The 17,344-nt window shown below is 48.5% G+C and overlaps 1 long non-coding RNA gene across 2 annotated transcripts in view; it reads right to left on the reverse strand.

Annotated features, from left to right (window-relative positions):
* Positions 1–17,344, reverse strand: part of LOC140257192 (uncharacterized) — a 33,290-nt gene that overhangs the window by 1,545 nt on the left and 14,401 nt on the right. Inside the window, exons 2-5 of one of the 2 annotated variants that reach the window (XR_011904982.1) lie at positions 6,171–6,316; positions 5,063–5,593; positions 2,667–2,727; positions 1,440–2,146 (exon numbers count right to left, since the gene is read on the reverse strand). This is a non-coding gene — a long non-coding RNA (uncharacterized lncRNA). The remainder of the gene's footprint in view (positions 1–1,439; positions 2,147–2,666; positions 2,728–5,062; positions 5,594–6,170; positions 6,317–17,344) is intronic. The other variant, XR_011904983.1, reaches the window with a different exon arrangement.

Consider the following 17,344-nt stretch of genomic DNA (forward strand, 5'->3'; position numbering starts at 1 on the left):
ATGGAGAGAAATCAGCCTCGCAGACCATTTTAGTTGATGCTCCATCATTTCTTTTATTCCCTTTAACGTTTGTGTTGTGGAGCTGACTCTCAGGCCCAGGTGCCTGGTGGGGTTCCGCCTCAGTGTCAGCACACATCATTACACATTTCATCTTCGCGTGTCACTTGTAGTTCCCACTGGCTGTTGTGGCTACATTTCTAGCCCCATAAAAGCTACTGGCAGTGCTGGGGTGTCTGTGGGAGCTGCTCTGTGTATATGGTATGCGTGTGCTGATTCCACCCTCCCACTGAGGACCTACGATCCAAGTGGCTGCTGCCCCACAGACACGTGTAAGGCTCTGTGAGTGAGCAATGTCTTATTAAGAAAGCTCCACCGCTTTTGGTTACTGAGACCAGGTAGGTCAACTGTTGATAGCCAGCAATTCTACTTCTCCAGCACCATGACTACACACAAACACTAAGCAGGCAAAGGGCAGTAGACTCCTGCAGCCATCAGGACGCAGAGGTGAGACCTTTCCATGTGTCCGACCCACAGCTTCACATCTCCTGGACCCCCCACTGTGCAGCAGAACTAAGTGGCATCAAACTGACCTTGTTTCTAGGTGGTCTTTGATAGCTATTGTGCAACTCATTTGCAAAGCAGCACATATATTAAACTGCACACAGCAAAGAATGGAAATTAAAGCCAAAGGTCCCGATAGCAAAATCTACATTCCCATCTCTGCCTCAGCTACTCGTATGTTTACTACCAAGGGTGGAACTGAAATGCTCAGGCCAAAGCCTGAGGCACAGCAGCACATGTCATACAAATGCATGTATCAGAGCCTTTGTCATTCATCAACATCCTCCAGGCTCTGCTTGCTCTCTTCAGCATATGTTAAGGCATGTGTTCTGACTACTGGGTAACCTATGGGCAGATAAATAGGTAGTAAAAGGGGAGAATCCAGCTTTCTTTCCACATGCAAGTTCCTGAGGGCATCTCGAGGAACAAGGCACCCACCAGCTCCAGCTAAAGTGCCGCAGATCACTAGATGTACTGCTAAAGAGCAGCTCAGAGACTGTCAGCCGTGCAGTTCTGTTGAGCAGTACAATTACCTGATCCTTGTCCAGTTCAGTTAAGGCCCTGGTCTCAAACCCACTGCACTGAGGCCCCTGCTCACCCTATGAAACATATCTCTACCCAGTACCATCCCAGGCAATGGCCTGTTTCAGAACACAGGAAGGAGCACCAAGTCATCATCCCAGAGTATGTAGGTAGGTGAGAGCTAAGGCTCCTGGATGAGGGATCAGGCAACTGTCTGTTCTTCCAGAGAGCCAGGAGGGGACAGACTGTGCATTGAGTCCTCCAACCCACAGCATCAATACAAAGAGAACCCTGTTCCCTGAGAAGAGAGCTGAAGAAACACCACTAGTGAGGAAGACAAGCAAAGCTGAATTTACCTGGGAAAACAGCATTGAGTGCGCTCCTCAGCCAGTCTTCTGTGAACAAGCCTGTAGAAGCATTGGAATGAGGTTCCAAGAAAGAGGGAAGAATATTTCCACAGATCAACACTACTACCCAACGCAGGAACATGGGCAATGCATCTCAAGATGGGACACCACTCACAGCACAAAGCAGGCACTGAGTCTCGTGGATGTTAGGTGAACCACAGTAGGAAGCAAGCACGCATCCAAGGCTCAAGCACAGTCACTTTTCTAGAGAGGAGTCACCCTGGCAAGAGTTGGAATGTTGGTAGTATGTGAAGGCTAAAGGAGACTCTGTGATGGGGCTTTGAAGAACACAAATGAGTTTCAGGGTATGAACAAAGCTGGGTATAGGAAATGAGCAAGGCTGGCAGGAATCTCAGAGGTTGATGGCCCATCTTCCAGTTCTGTGACAGGGGAACCTATGGGTGCCTTGTCTTCTCTTTATCTGTCCTTGAAGACCTCTTGACGCAGAATCCTCAGGCCCCTGGCAGTCTGTTCACCTGCTTTATTCTCCTCTCCAATAGAAGCTGTTCCTAACCTGAATCTTTCTTGATGTAGGATACACCCATTAGTTCTTGTGCATGCCTTCATGGACACAGAGAACAGATGGCTAGATGGCTTTGTTCTTCTTTCCAGGGGTTTCTTACATGCAGCTGGCATTGTGATTTCCCTCAGTCACACTGGAGAAAAAAAAAGCCAGATTAGAAACAACAAAAAAAACCTGTCTGGTGGAACTCACTGCCACACAATGAGGCAGCAGCTCTGAGTGCCCTCTGAGATAAAGTAATGAGGCCTTTGTACAGATAACAGCTCCCAGAGTCAAAACAGCTCTTTGCAGAGAGAAGTGCCTTGTCCTGAGCATGAGCCAATCTCTAAATCGGCCTTTGGAGTGAGCTGCTCTAAGCCATCTGCTGTAAAGTTCCTGCACCTTTCCCTACAGCTGCTGATGTTGGCTCTGATAAAGACACACTGGCCTAGACAAACACTGTAGCAGATCACCTCAGCCCTTCACAGGTACCTAGAATTGCTCTGGCAGGGAGGGACTTGGACCACATTTTAAGCAGTCAGTCTGACACGTAAAAGCAGGGTGTTCTCCTGAGAGCAGCATGTGATGCTCCATACATGAAAAGCAGGGCAGACTTTTGGCTGCTGAGATTTCCCTGCCTGCCATGGGTTTGGATGCTCTTCTATGAGTCTTACCAGCAGGTCAGTGTTTTGTAGCTCAGCCTGGAGATAGTACAGCACTATATCCCTCTTAGACCTGGGAGAAAGGAGAAGACAAGACAAGGTATCAGAAAAACATTCTACCCCACTTTCTTTTTTTTTTTTTTTTTTTTTTTTTTTTCCTACCCTTTCAGAGAAAGACAGCTCAGGGGTAGAGACTGCTCTAGGGCCAGCCCAGCCTCCAGCTAAAAAGAATGAACCTGGAAGCCTGCTGCTGCACCAGCACCCACGTGGTCACAAGCCAGGGTAGATGATGAGACATCTCAGAGGCTCCCTGGGGGCTCTGTAGAAGCACCCTCTCCCAAGTACAGCACACTGCCTCTCTATAAGCTACAATGCAATCCATAACTCCTTCGGTGGCTCTCAGGGGAGGAAATTGACCTCTCTAAGACCTGATGCCAGCCTGGAGAACCACCAGGGCTCTCAACATGGCATAATGCTATAACACAATGGAAAGCATAGCAATAACAGCAGGGTAGCAAAGTCATAGGGTGCAGCAAATGAGCAGAAGCCCAAATACAGCAGCCATAGCTGCAGAAACAAAGGAAGAAAAAGCTGCTTGGCCTCAGATGGGCAGGAATCTTTAGGAAGGTACCCTCATCTCCACTGCCAACACTTAAATGAGGTCTGGGAAGGGGCGGGTCCTGGCTCCAGCCCTTCTAATCACTTGGGTACATTGCATGCACCTGAGCTCCCCTGGGCTGGCCCTGCCTTCCCACCAAGTGCTCCCTTACTGCTTCAAGCCATGACTTAGCATTTCTGCTACACACGGCCATACACCGGTCTTTTGCTGCACAGCCCTGGTGCAGGGAAGCCTTCCTTGCACCTATAAGCTGAAAGCACAGTCCTTCCCTGCAGCTCCATTTTCCAGAGCAGTGAGAACAATGTTCTTTGGAGCTCTGATATGATGATTTATCCAGGTCATGGTGAGGACAGCTGGCTGACTGAGGTTAACAGACTTCTCAGTTCCATTTCAAAAAGACATAAGCATGGGGGCTGTTTTAAGCAATGACATGCCAAATCCTGATTCATTCACCAAGAGAGCTCATGACCAGGTGTGGGACTGCCAGCCTTTCCTTAAGGAGCAGGACTGTAACTCACATTCGTAGTGCTAAATTATACCTGACACTCCAGGCTGCAGACTCCTGGTACGTTTGCCCTGCTACAGGCATCCTGGGACTACCAGTCCTGGGAGCACAAAGTCCCCCACATCAACAGATCCATCAGCAGCTGTGCCTGGCTCAAAACCTCACTGGCACATGCAGAAGAGCAGGCCAGGCACATCCCGAGGAGTGAGTTCTAAGAAATATAATTAGTGAGGATAGGAAATGGATTCATACATGAGCAGAGACATGCTGGTGAGCCAGAGCTGTCTGGGACGATCAGGACTGTGCTCCTGGAGAGGGTCAGTAGCTCTTGGTACAAGTTGTGAGGGAAATGGAGAAAAAGGGGAAAATCAGCACTACTGGGGGAGGTGGGAGAAGAGATCATGCACAGTCAGGTGGCCCTTCTGTGTGGGAGGAGGACAATGGAAAGGAAACACAAAATTGCAAGCGTCACATAGAAGGCGAATAAAGAATGATCGGTCACAGTCTCAATAAAACAACAGGAAATGTCAGGTGACTGTTCAAAATAAACAAAAAGAAGTGACTCTGCATCCTGCTATGGTTAAACAGCGGAACTTGCTGCTTTGAGACATTGCAGAAGCCAGATAATGTCTGGGTTACAAAAATAGTTTGACAAATTGTCAATGAAAATTCCTCAAGGGCTGTTAAACACAAAGATTCCAGCTTGGACTCAGGAATCTCCTCAACCACAGAGATTGGGGAGCATCTCGGGGCAACAGTACAGCTTCTCCTTTTCTTCCTCTTTCCAAGGCATAGGCATAAGCTGCTGCCAGACACAGAGCACTGTGTAGCTGTGTTGTTATATCCATCACTTTCACACCAAGAGAAAGCAGTTAGACTCACCTGAACTCAATGTCGACACATGGAAAGGACAGGATGGGAGGGGGATAAGACAGAGGAACTGTAAGAAGAAACAAAAGCATGATTCCTCCCTGCCATGCTCTCGCTGCACAAATCAGTGCATGGATACCCGTATACATGCGGAGAACAAAATGTGGGCACCCAGTGACACACTCACAGATTCATTCATCCTTCTCCATTCATGCTCACAAGCAGACAAAAGCATGCAAACTGCCAGCAGCAGTCTTCTCCAGCGGACAATCTGAAAACAGGCTTGCAACATGCAGTTCTGCCCACACGCTGTGCTGTCTCTTCACACACACATGCACACAGTGAGAACAAAGGATGACACGGCAGTAAAAGGAACAGTATCTAGTTATGTTCCTTCAAATGAAGTGAACGTACCTCACTATCACCAAATTAAGTGAAATAAACCATTTCCACTTTGAGTAATAAGGAGAAAAGTACCACTCGGATTCTAAAATGCTGCTCTCCTGGACAAGCCAGCTGTGCTGAGCAAAATTCTGCTGCCCAGCACACTGAGACCTGATACTCCAGCACCAGTAGCACGTGGCTGATTTGGTCTTCCAGTGCACTGAGAATATTGCACTATCAAGATTTTAAAATGGACATAATTCTTCTGGTTTAAGGGGTGCTGAAAGAGATTAGAAGCAGGTGTCGTGGAGGAATGATGCAGATTAAGCAAGTAATCCTGCACAGATTTTCAGGATCTGCTCTCTTCATGTCCCAGAATCTGTTTGCCATCTGGATCTGATCACAGCCTGTAGTCAAAATCCTTTAATGACTAAAGGTGCCTGAGTGGACATCAGGCAGAGAAACACATGGCTGAGCCGACATGTGAGTAGCGTGCTCTCCCAAGCCAGATCCACATGCAGAAGGAATTGTGCAGTCTGAGCAGCGTCACTCCTGGCAGCTCTGAAATACAGGGGTTGGAAGAGAGGAGCTGTATGAGGGCAGGGGACTAAGCAGACAATGGCACAGAGACGACAGGCACAAAAACTGCCCTGCAGGCCTTCTGTCAGTTCCTTAGAGCAACTCCCATTGCAAATGTCTGCTCGTCCTGGAGCAAACTCAGGATTTCAGACACACAAGCCTCTGTCCGGGCTCACACACATCCCTGTTACACAGCTGGGACAGCATGTCCTGTGAGGTGTGGTCTCCCTCGTGTTCTCTGACAGCTGCCCTCTCCCCTTCTCCCTCAGGAGAAAAGCAGCAGGATCAGCACGCAGGACATCTGTGCATTACAGCCGTCACATCCTCAGTCAAGTGCATCCCAAGCACCTATTTACAGTCAGCGGAACTGCAGCCATCTCCCCAGTTCCCTGGACTTTCCCTCCTCACTGTGAGTTGACAGACTCCACTTTGCATCTATAGCCCTTCCTTATGCTGTCATTTAGGCAGGAGCAGCAGATTATGACCACTGCTGTGAATGCATTAAATAAAGTTCAAATCCTGGCCTGCCAAGACAGACCACGCTGGCATCTTCTCCTACCTGTGTCCGAGCTTCCTCCTGCAGCTGGCGGTGGCCTCCAGCTCCTGGATGAGCTGCTGGATCTGGCTGCATTACTGCTCCGGTTCTGCCTGCCTCTGCCTCTGCTTGGTCTGCAGTTGATAGATCCTCTGCTCTTGAGCATCCAGCTATTGACCCGCCCAGGGAAAGAAAGAAAAAATGGAAAAAAAAATCAATTAATACTAAACGGCTTAACAAAACCCTGAACAGCACAGGCCTGATGCTGCTGGGGGTGGGGATTGTCGGGAGGAGACAAACCTGATGTTCTGGGGACAGGAAGCCAATATGGTAGGTGTGATTGGGTGCATACCTGGATACACCCCAGGAAGGCTGGGAGACAGCTACACGGGGTACCTGCTCCTTGGACATGGGGGAAGGGGGGGCCAGGAAGGCTGAGAGCAACTGAGCACACCCATAGTGATAACTGATGGCTGAATAACCAGTGCCTGATCCAGCTCCGTGCTTCGACTCCAGGCTCCTCTGCCCTGGGATGAAGGCCCCTCCGGGCACTTCCTCTGTGAGTGAAGGGGAAGGGAGCACAGTGCCTGTGGCTGGCCCTGCCCTCCTGTCCTGCTGTAACAGCAGTGGGCTTGGAGGGCTTGGTGTTCTCATTTCTTGGCATTCCCGTTTCTCGGCATTCTAGCTGCAGAGAGTTCACACCATGAGGGAGAGGGAAAGAATCAGGAATGTCAAGCAAAATGCAATTAGCATGACAAGATGCAGATATTGATCCTCAAGAGCTGGCGGTGCTGCTTGTGGCCCTGCGGCGGAGCAGCTCCTCCAGCACTGACAGCAGCTCCTCTCTGCACTTGGTGGTACACGGAGCACAGCAAGGGCACTGCATGGCTCCTGCCCTGCTCACAATAGGGAGGCAAGAGAAAACAGTGCCCATATGGCCTGAGAATTGGTTTGCTCGGTGATGCTGGCAGAGGCTGTGCCACGCCTGGCCATGACAAAGGGCTCCATCATGCTGCAGAGCTATTGCTGCAGGTGAAAACATCACGCTGCTTTCACTTCTCATGGGTGGCAGGAAGCAGCCGAGCTTTCTGGGGAAAAGGACACTCTGCATCTACGGGATCACAAAGATGAGCTATTATCAGGGGCACAACACACACACTACTTGCCAAGCCTGGTCTGCAAGCAGTGTGGGCAGGAGGAGCACCTTGAGCTCCATGGGCCCATTGTGCTGCACTGAGTCACATTGTCTCAGCTCTTCATGCCTTCTGCTGGCCCTGCTGCCCACACCCACATTGCTGCCAGGCATGAGGGGCTCTGCCAGCATCGTGGGTGTCCCAGAACACACACAGCCACTGAGGGCCCTAATTATCGTTCACTGTCTTACTAAACGTAGAGAGAATTTTGGTATTAATTAAATACTAACTGATCATGTAAAAGATATTTACTGAAGACCATCACCTAGCTGTCAACATTCAGTGAACACATTAATAATCAATTTGCATGTAATTAACATTAAATGATTTTAATGTCTACATTAAAGTCATATTGAAGACTGTTATCAGGGCAGTGACCTGCATTCCTCCAAGCCACACTTTGTATGCATGTAAACCATTCAGCCCCACAGTGAGAAAGGTTACAGCTGTCCAGCATGATCTGCACTGACAAAACAAAGGAAGCATTTAAATTCTGAGTGGATCTAAGTGTGTGTGCACGTGACTGCGTGCCTGCGCTCTGCAATGGTAAAGGACACCTTTGTGTAGAACACGGGATGCCTTCCACAGCTGCCCACAGGCCTGAAGCTGTACCCACACAGCTCATCTGAGATGGGCTGGAGATGGAGAGGAGCTGACAGGTACTTGGGACTGACTTGAGGAGTCCTTGACTCCTCATTCTATTCTCACTTTTGTTTCTTGCATGCACTTCTGCATGAGCAGCAGCAAAGCCAGAGGACATTTTAATGGACAGGATAGCATGCAGGAAAAACAGCCCCTGCCAGCTGCAAGGCAGGTGAGTGTGTTCTGGAGGCAGAATAATTCCTGGACGCTCAGTGCCATGCAGCTCTCTACCAGTCTTCAAGGAGCAGAAATGCCTGCAACAACAGATGTCACACAGCCACATGAAGCAGCATCCGCCTGCGGGTCTGAGGTAGCTGAAGGGATGCTCAAAGCAGTGCTGCCCGCTGGAGCTCACCTCCCTCACCCACACCATTTGGAGCCAAGCCCACCCTTCCTTTGGCCCCACACAGCCCCACGGAGTGCTCTGCTTGCAGCAGGCAGGAGGTGGCATGGTTCGGGTGAACGTCTCCCGCCCCCACTCCTTCTCCTCTCATTTAAGTGGAATCAGTTGTGCCATTTCTGCTTTGCTTTTCAAAAGCAATTACTTTCATGTCATTTCTACAGACATTCACAGAGAGCAAGAGAGTGAGGGCTTGATTATCCCCCCTCCCATCCCCGTCCTGTGGCTTCCGCAGTGGCGGTGAAGTATTAAATTAAATGAGGTGTCTATGGAGCGGCGATGGTTTCAGGTCAGAGGCACTATGGAAAGCTGTATGCTGCACTGCTCCTGTATATGTAAATGGATATATTAAAACCACTGATGTCAACTTGCAGCACTCATCTCCTCTGCTCTCGGGTGATCAAAGCTGATTGCAGAGGCAATTACTGCAAAGGAAAAGAAAATCACGGCCTCCTGCTCATCCCTGAGCTACCGGAGTTTAATTGCTTAGTGTAGCTGAAGCTGCCTCTCCATCTCCCTGGTGTGCACACGCACACATGTGGGAGCAGCACGTGCCTGGAAACACAGACAGGAATGGATGTTTTTGGGGATGGGCGATGAGAAGCACCCCAAGCAAGGGGAGACCACAACATGAAAAATAATGATGCTTAAAAATGAATTAAACCACTACAGCAGGCAAGGCTGTATCTTAGCAAGATGCTCGATCGATAACACCAAAAGAAAATCAGGGCAGCATAATACATGCCCATAAGCCAGCCTCCCTTTTTCTCTGCTCTCCAGTCCTAGATTCACGGTAAGACTTCTTCAGCCTTTTACAAATGGTAGCTAATCAGGCTCCCACAGCCTTGGGACACAGACCAGCATCAAGACCCCTGTGTTATGGAATGACCCAAACGAGAGGTACTGGGGCCTGACCTGAGGAGTCCTCAACCCCTCATTCTGTTCTCACTTTTGTTTTTTTTTTTTTTTGCATGCGCTTCTGCATGAGCATCAGCAAAGCCCGAGGACATTTTAACGTAAGCACAGCGCTCAACCAAGTCACAGCCCACATGGTTTTGGGAGCCAGCCCAAGCAATCCGGGTGTACCACAGATGTCAGTGCCAGTCAGATGTCTGCTCTGGGGGCTGATCTCCTCTCTCATCTAAAGGGCTTCTGCAGTGAGGAGAGCAGGGTCAGCTGGCTTCCTCCTGCATGTCCCCTCTGAACTGCCTCCCTGCTGCTGCATACCAGCACCCGTTTGTATGCTTGTCCACCACTGAGCAGTGTGCGCAGCTGCCCCAGCACCAGCAGACCTATTGCTATCTCCCATTATTGCTGCAGACCAGTTCCTGACACTGTGCTGTACTCCCATGGGACTCCCCAGACAGGTACTCGTGCACCCCACACAGACGAGGCTCACAGTGAGTGAGGTGAAGCTAACAAAGGCTGCATTGCACTGACCTGCAGCGAGTTGTGGCTCATGAGCACATGAGGCCATTCAGGACTGTCATCTTACCCACATGCAATGTCCACAACTGGTAACAGGAGAGCTTAGGACATGTTAGTAAGCGCATACTAATAAACACATGTTAAAGCTCTGCCTTGTGCCTGAATAGGTGCTGACAGCTGTGTTGCTGCTGCTGCTGCTGTGTAAGCATTTATAAAATAGCTGGCCTGGCCAGATGGAGGTTTTCGGTACAGTTATATCAGATTAAATCACTACAGCACCTGATGAAACAGAAAGGCAGCACCCTAACAGAAGCCTTGCTCCCCATGCAGCCAACATGATGCTTATTGGAGAATGGGAGAGACAGCCAGAGCTGGCTGTTTCAGAGTGCCTGGCTTGTACCCACTGAGCCTTGCAGGCCATTTGGGTGGAGCAGGATGCCTGAGCAGGAGAAAAAAAAAACAAACCAACTGAAGAGACCTTGCTGAGAAGGAGCACAGACTGAAACCAAGCCTGGGCAGTGCTGAGGAGCACGGCTGGTCCTCCTGCTGCAGAGCAGCCCTTCACCCCAGTGCCCCTCCCCCCCAGCTGGGCAGCTGAAGGCATGCAGCTGGTGCAAGGACTGTCTGCCAGTAAAACTGCATCTCTGCCTGAGGGGTACGCATCCCTGCAGCTGGGAGACATCTGGAAAGCTGCAGCAAAGAAGGGTGCAGCCAGCAGTGGGCTGTGCTGCCAGCAGAGCATCACAGTACAGCACCACAGATAGCAAGAGGCAAATTTACAGAGCAGCCTGGAGACACTGCTGCTTCCCTGTGACTTAATAAGAAGTTGGAATCAGCAACACTAAAGCAGTGCAATCGTACTCAACACAAGGCAGACCCCCCAGGAACTGATTTTCTGCTGTACTCTTATTCTCCCAGAAGAATGCACACTGCTCCCAGCCTTGCTGGGCTCAGTGGCTGTGTGAGAGCCCTCAGCTGAGCTTGGGGAAGGACAGGCAGACCCAGAGAAAGAAATGCTGCAATGCATGTTCAGGAATGAAAGCTAGCCGTGGCTCCCTTTGCAAAGGCAGTGAACTGGAACACCTAATGCTGAGGGCAGAGCAGCCATCCAATGCCATCATTTGGGAACCCTGAGTAGCTCCCAAAACATCAAGTGTTATATGACTGTAAGTGCTATGTTACTTTGTCTTTTGAATTTTTAAGCCTTTTCAGGGTTTCACTTTTGCACGTTTCTCCCGCAGCACTACTAGGTGAAGCATTTTATTTACTTTTTGAACAACAAATGAACCCTTTTCTTCCTGCTAGATTCTATAGCTGGAAGCAGAAGCTCTTAGAAAATCCCCAAACCAGGAGTAAAACCCTGTGAGCTGCTCAGGAGCACTGGGAGCTGCCAGCAGTGCCAGCCCAGCCGGGGCCTTCTCTGTCTGCCCAGTGGGCTCTGCCGCCTGCCCCTTTCTTTGTGGACCTGTGTTTTCAGCCCAAGGATGCAGTTCTCTCTGTAGGTTTTTTCTTGTTTGTTTTGTTTTGTTTTACGAGCTGTGTCTTTTTGTTTCACTGGGAGAGCTGAGAGCCCTTCCCCCACCTCCTCTTCCACTGCTGCTGCTGGTTTTATTCAATTCAACACTTGAGGGAACTGCAGATGAAATGTCTCTGAATCTAAATTGCCCACAATAGATCTAACAGCCTTTTTCCCTCTCCCCCCACCCAGACTCTCCTCAGACAGAACGCTAGAGCTCATTGTCTCTGCCTCACTGCTGCAAAATACCAGCACCAGCAGAGGAACGTAAGACAGGAGCTCAGCACCCACAGCCCTCCCTTGTCCAAGCAAAAAACTGTGTGCATCAAGAGCACGTGCCACCTGCTCTACTGGGAAGGGTGCAGTAACAGATGGGGCAGAGGTGAATTGTTTGCAAAAAAGCAGCTTGAGTCCAGAAGATCCCTGCATGCCCTTGTTACATTCTGCTCACGGCCATGTGTGCAGGGCACTGTGGACAATGATAATACATGCATTTTGCAGAGCACAGACACTTGCAATGGCCTCTGGGGTCTCCTGCATGTAGACAACTGACACTCCAAGTTAAGCACAGGCTACTCCAGACAGTCTCAACGCTGCACACAGACATCCAAAATAAACCTATGCCCACCACGCCTGGGGGCAGCAGGCAGTTAGCACGTGTTTCTTTAGAAGGCACCACCCAGAGCATAGAGCAGCAAATCCTGATTATACCTCTGCAGTCACAGACAAGGGAGTGCTGTGGCAGCGGCTGAAGGGTGAAGAGGTCATCCAGGCCTAGCAGATATTAGCTCTGGTATCTCCCTGATGACATAGAAAACATGCTTCCTTAAAATGGAGGAGAACTCTCTTGCTATTGCTTGTACCTTTGTGCCAAGCACTGATGTGCTTTGAGTAGGACAAATGATGCCAAGCAGCCAAATGGCACGTGAAAGTACAGGAAGTGCACACACTCTTTGTTATGGAGGAATTTAGTACAGTTCTTGCAGAAGAACTGTGCATGTCTGCAGTAAACAGAGCACATCTGCCCCAGACTTCCCACCAGCTCCTGCAACCTTTGCACGTGTCACCAACCATGCTGGTATTGAAAAAGCAACCGCTGCTTGCTTGTGCGCTTGCCCCACTGCTGTCCACCTCCCAGGTTTCACCCTCAACCTCAGCAATAATGAGTGTGGCACGTGGGATGGTGGAAATGGCACCAAATCCTTTGTTAAGGGAGTTCTGTGGGCCCCTTCTGTTCCCATCTGAACGGCCCTTCATTTTCTCCAGTTCGATGTTTGCTGATTGTTCATGCTGTCTGGAGAAGCTTTGATTAAACCTCTTAATTTTCAGCTAAGCTTTTTCTTTCCAAAGGGCAAACCCTTGACCTAAGAGCATAGAAAAGTGGTCAAAAGGAAAAATAACAAGGCAAAGAGGAAGGAGGAGTAAAAGCTGAGAGATGCAGAGGCATTAAAAGCTTGTCACTACACAGAGAGAGATTCCTGCAGCGGTTCTGCAGAGCTCTGACCATTGCAAGACCAAACACTGCAGCTGCAAGTGCTGCTGGCACTGCTCTGCTTGGTTTCCAGGTGCCCTCAAGTCTGCCCCATAGCAGAGAGCAGAGTAACAGCTCTCCAGTCAAGGGCAGATCTAGGTAACTGTGACAGCCAGGCTTTGACAAGTTCCCTTCTCGTTTCATTGACATCCACGGAGCTCTGCCTGGTGATACCTAATCCATCCCCTGAGACTTGAACAAAGACTGGATGCAGAACTACAGTTACACACAAATGCCATCACCTTCAGTCAGTGCTGGGAAAATTAGATGTTTTTTGCCCTTTGGCTGCAGAGAGAAACATTAAAATGTAGGCAGAATATTACTGAACAATAAATATTTTCTGTGTGTAAAGACAGAAAATGAAATGATAACTATATGAGGTATGAAATACTTCTCTAATCTCAAATGCCTGTTAATCCCGAAACCTAAAGACAACAGTTAAGAAGTATCAATTCAGCAATTTCAGTGTTATTTGAAGATAAAAATTTAGACTGTGTTTATTCCACAACTGTGGATGACACCCATTTGCACACAGATATTAAAAAAGAAAACTGACCCCTGTCCTGCTCCCTGCGTCCTCCAGTTTTAACTGAAATTCATTCGTAATGCACAGATGGTCAGTATAAAAGTCTCCCTCATAATGAAAGCATATGTTGAGAACAAAAGCAAATAAATGGGGTATAAAAATAAACATACCAAGAGGCACCACGCTGACTGCATTATAGATTTTCATATTTAATTAAAAGAAAATCTGCCTTTGGGTATCTGTCATAAGAACAGAGTCCTGCTTTGGAAGCCTCAGCCTATCTCAGATCTGCAGCAGAGCTGGTCACTGCAGAATCTGTGCCCCCAGGTGGGCCTGGATCACTTGGCTAGTCAAGATGTCACTGATGATTGGTCTCTCTGAAGACCTGTGCCTCACCCCCCATGGCAGAGGGGCTGTGCAGCATGCAGTCAGTCTAAGTGCTGGGGCTGTGAAGCAGGACTACCTGTACAGAGTCATATTGTGTAGGAAAACACAACATGAGGTTCAACCAACAAAGGAAATGAAAAGTAGCATGGATGCATTAAGTGGAAAGAGTAAAAGTGTTGGCTTTCTCCTCAGCAGAAGGGGACAGTTATTGACATGTGATGCCAAGAAGACCAGTCCTTCGTAGCATTTTGCTCATGTTGATCTTTTAAGGTTAACAGCATGCAGAGGGCTATCATAGCTGCTACCAAGTACAGAGAGGCAGGGTTTTAGGCTCAAACAAGAGTGGGATACAGTTTGATACTTTCCAAGTATCTGGACATAAGGAGTCCAAGCATAGGGTGTGTAAAGAAACTGCTTCAGGCAACTCAGTGCATTTAAGAACTCATGAGCTATTGGGAGACTGACAAACAGAAACGGTGTCTGCCTATGAAAAAGAAGTAGAGGAAAAACAAGTCAGAAAATTATAGACCAGCCAGCTAAGTTGCAACTTTTGGAAAATCAGTAACTGAACAATTTCTAAGTACCTGAAGATAGCAAGGAGACGGGTAACTACTAACATACTGTCCTGCTTTTCTACAGGCAGCAAGCACAAATAGCTGTGGTCTTAAATTACATCAGGTAAGAGGTTAAGAAAAACTTTAGTGGAAAGGATAGATAGAAATGAAATTCATCGTCTCAGGCTGCAGATCTGTGAGGCCTCCATCCTTAGAAGCCCCCACTACTACCACACCTGTCTATCCTGCTATCCTCCATTCCTGACAGGTAACAGGTTCTCATGTCCTTCTTCTAGCCCTGGTTTTCTGTCACTCAATAGCCATTTTAAAATGCTCAGGACAGTTTATTCAGGGCTGCTGAGGATTAGTCTTCCACAAGAGCTTTCAGACTGCAAAGAGGAGCTGCAAGATAGGAAACACAACCACAGCTCTCTATAAGGAGCCTGCTATGGGATAGTTACATCACAGGTAATATTTGCAATATCTTTGTCTACTTTGTCTTCTGCAAGCTCAAGAAATGCACGCAAACTTAACTGATAATGCAACAACAAAGCTAGTGTGCTGCAGTGGAAACTATAGCACAGGGATGGACAAAGAGCTGGGCTCCTTACCTGGAGAGCAAGTTGAGTGCAAAACAGAGACTATTAGAGAGCTCACCAGCTTCTAGCGCTTCCTACTGCATTTCAAAAGGATCCCATGGGCTGTTTCAAGCCTCAGTGATGCAATTATAGAATTTGTCTTGCTCAAAGGTTTGCAGAAATTTAGATGTCTCATTTTGCAGGTCTTTAGATTCTTGCAGCTTGATGTTTGTTACTCAGGAAGACTAGGAAATGTGTCCAGCAGAAGCTTTAGGTTTCAAAGACAGAAAACTTACTGGACTTTTTTCTCCTCCAACAACAAAAGAAACCAAATCAAACCAAACAACAAAGTGGTATTTATCTCATCTTTTTGATAAAGGTTTGGAAAAAGCAGTGCAAATCAGAAAGGAATGCAGGATTTTGATAGGCTGAGATGGCTATCGTACATCACTCAGCCTAGCTTGGGCAGAGAACTCAGGAAATTTGGTTTTATGAAATCTATATATTTTGCACTGAAATGCTGGATTGTTTCCCCTTCACCTCAAGCAAAGACCTAAAGAAAATAACTGCCATGGTCCTGGTAGCTATGGCCATGCTACTATTGAGCTCTAAGCCAGCATGATTTCTGCTGGAAAACAAAAATACTGACTAAAATCAACTCTGTTGCTAAGTGTCTTGGTTAAGAACACCAATGAAAAAGATCTCCATAAACCAGCTGCTTTTCATATTGTTACCAGTGCCATAAGACAATCCTGATTACACAACTGTGTCTCCTCGGAAAGCAGCTGTGAACTTGTCTGCTGTACTGACTGGCTGTGACTGCAGGCAAGTCGTTCTATAACCTTATGCTGAGAGACTGAATAAGGAGCAGAAACATCCCTGGAAAACCATCAAGAAGATTGTTATCAGTCTATCTTGAGATTTCCTGAGGAAACAAATTCCCCATCTTTTCTCCAAGGAAGCATTAGAGACACAAACATGAGGGAAGGGGAAGATTTGATACACATGGCTGTATCATCCACACAGTTCCAGGCGAGGCCTGCAAAGTCTGTCTGATCTACGCTCAATGGAGACCGTGAGTATGCAGGAAAAGGTGAGGTCCGTGGCTTTTGAAATGAGTGACAGTGCATTGACGGTTTGCTCTAGGGACAACAGGGGTGTACCTGTCCATACTGACAACTTCAGGGTACCTGGATGAAAAAGTGCAAAGTGTTGCTCACCACAAACACTGTTTCAGACTCTGCTTCTCCATTTCCACAGCTGTGACTTTAGCAAGAGAACAACGCTCGGCTCAGTCCCCCCAGCCAGGCACAAGAGCTGCCTCTCAGACACTGCCCACAAAGCCCAGCGCTTGGCCGGGATGTTTGCCCTGCAGCTCAGCCCTCGTGACGACAGTGCTTCTGAGCAGACCGTACCCCCAGCACAAACTGCCACTTATTAAATACTGCTCTGGATCCTGCTTGTGTACCTGAGAGAAATCGCTTGCCTGGAGAGTGACTTGCTGCTGAGATAACGTGACTCAAGTGAAAGGAAACAGAGGGGACCCAGAGAACGTGAAGACAGATCACAGGAGAAAAAGCTTCAAGGAAACACAGCGCAGCAAACAAAAGATGCCAGTCTTCCCAACGCTTTATCAGACCCTGGGCCAAGCTGAGTGCCCAAGAGGAGGGGTCGGGTAGCAGCCCTGCATCACGAGGGAGCCGCTCTGGGCAGCAGCAGCTCTGCAGGCTGCAGACAGCATCCTGTGCCCACCCCACACCTGGGAAGGGCCCAGTGAGGCCCAGTGCTGTGCGGCTGCTCCAGCACAGATGGGCTGAAGAAGTGGGGGGAGGGAAGGGGGGGGGTTGGGGGAGGGGATTCAGAGGTGAGATGAGAAAATATCGCACCGACAAAAAGAGAAGAATGGAGGAAAACCGTAACCTCACTCTGCAAGTCATAATGGCTTTGTCAAAATAAAAGTCAGAGCAAACCCTCCTCCCGCACACCTTCCCACTCTCTGAGCTGTTCAAGCACAGACATTTTCTATTAGCTGCAGACTCTGCATGCATGAGGGAGAGACTCTGGCATAATATCTGCACAATAGCACCTCCATACAAACACTGTGCCAGTAATGGGAAATTTTAATGATGTAAAGCAGCAAGGTCACACGGTGTGTCCAGGCAGCCCTTGGAAAGGCGCAGTCTCTCCAGATATTATGGAGGAGAGCTCAGAATTGCTCTTGGTTCATTAGGCTTTGCCTGAGGGGTTTTCTTCCACTATTAACTACAAACAAGGTTCAGGTTCTTGTTACTCAGTTTCGTGCATGCAATGCAAAAAGGTGAGGGGGAAGGTTTACCAAGAGCCATTTGTAAATATGCTAAGACAATTCAGAGGCATTGTTTAAATCCATCAGACATCCTGCGTAGTAAGTCACCTTAAACGAGAACACTGAGAAAGCTCTGTC

This window comes from Excalfactoria chinensis, chromosome 11, assembly GCF_039878825.1.
Source record: "Excalfactoria chinensis isolate bCotChi1 chromosome 11, bCotChi1.hap2, whole genome shotgun sequence".
Classification (NCBI taxonomy): domain Eukaryota; kingdom Metazoa; phylum Chordata; class Aves; order Galliformes; family Phasianidae; genus Excalfactoria; species Excalfactoria chinensis.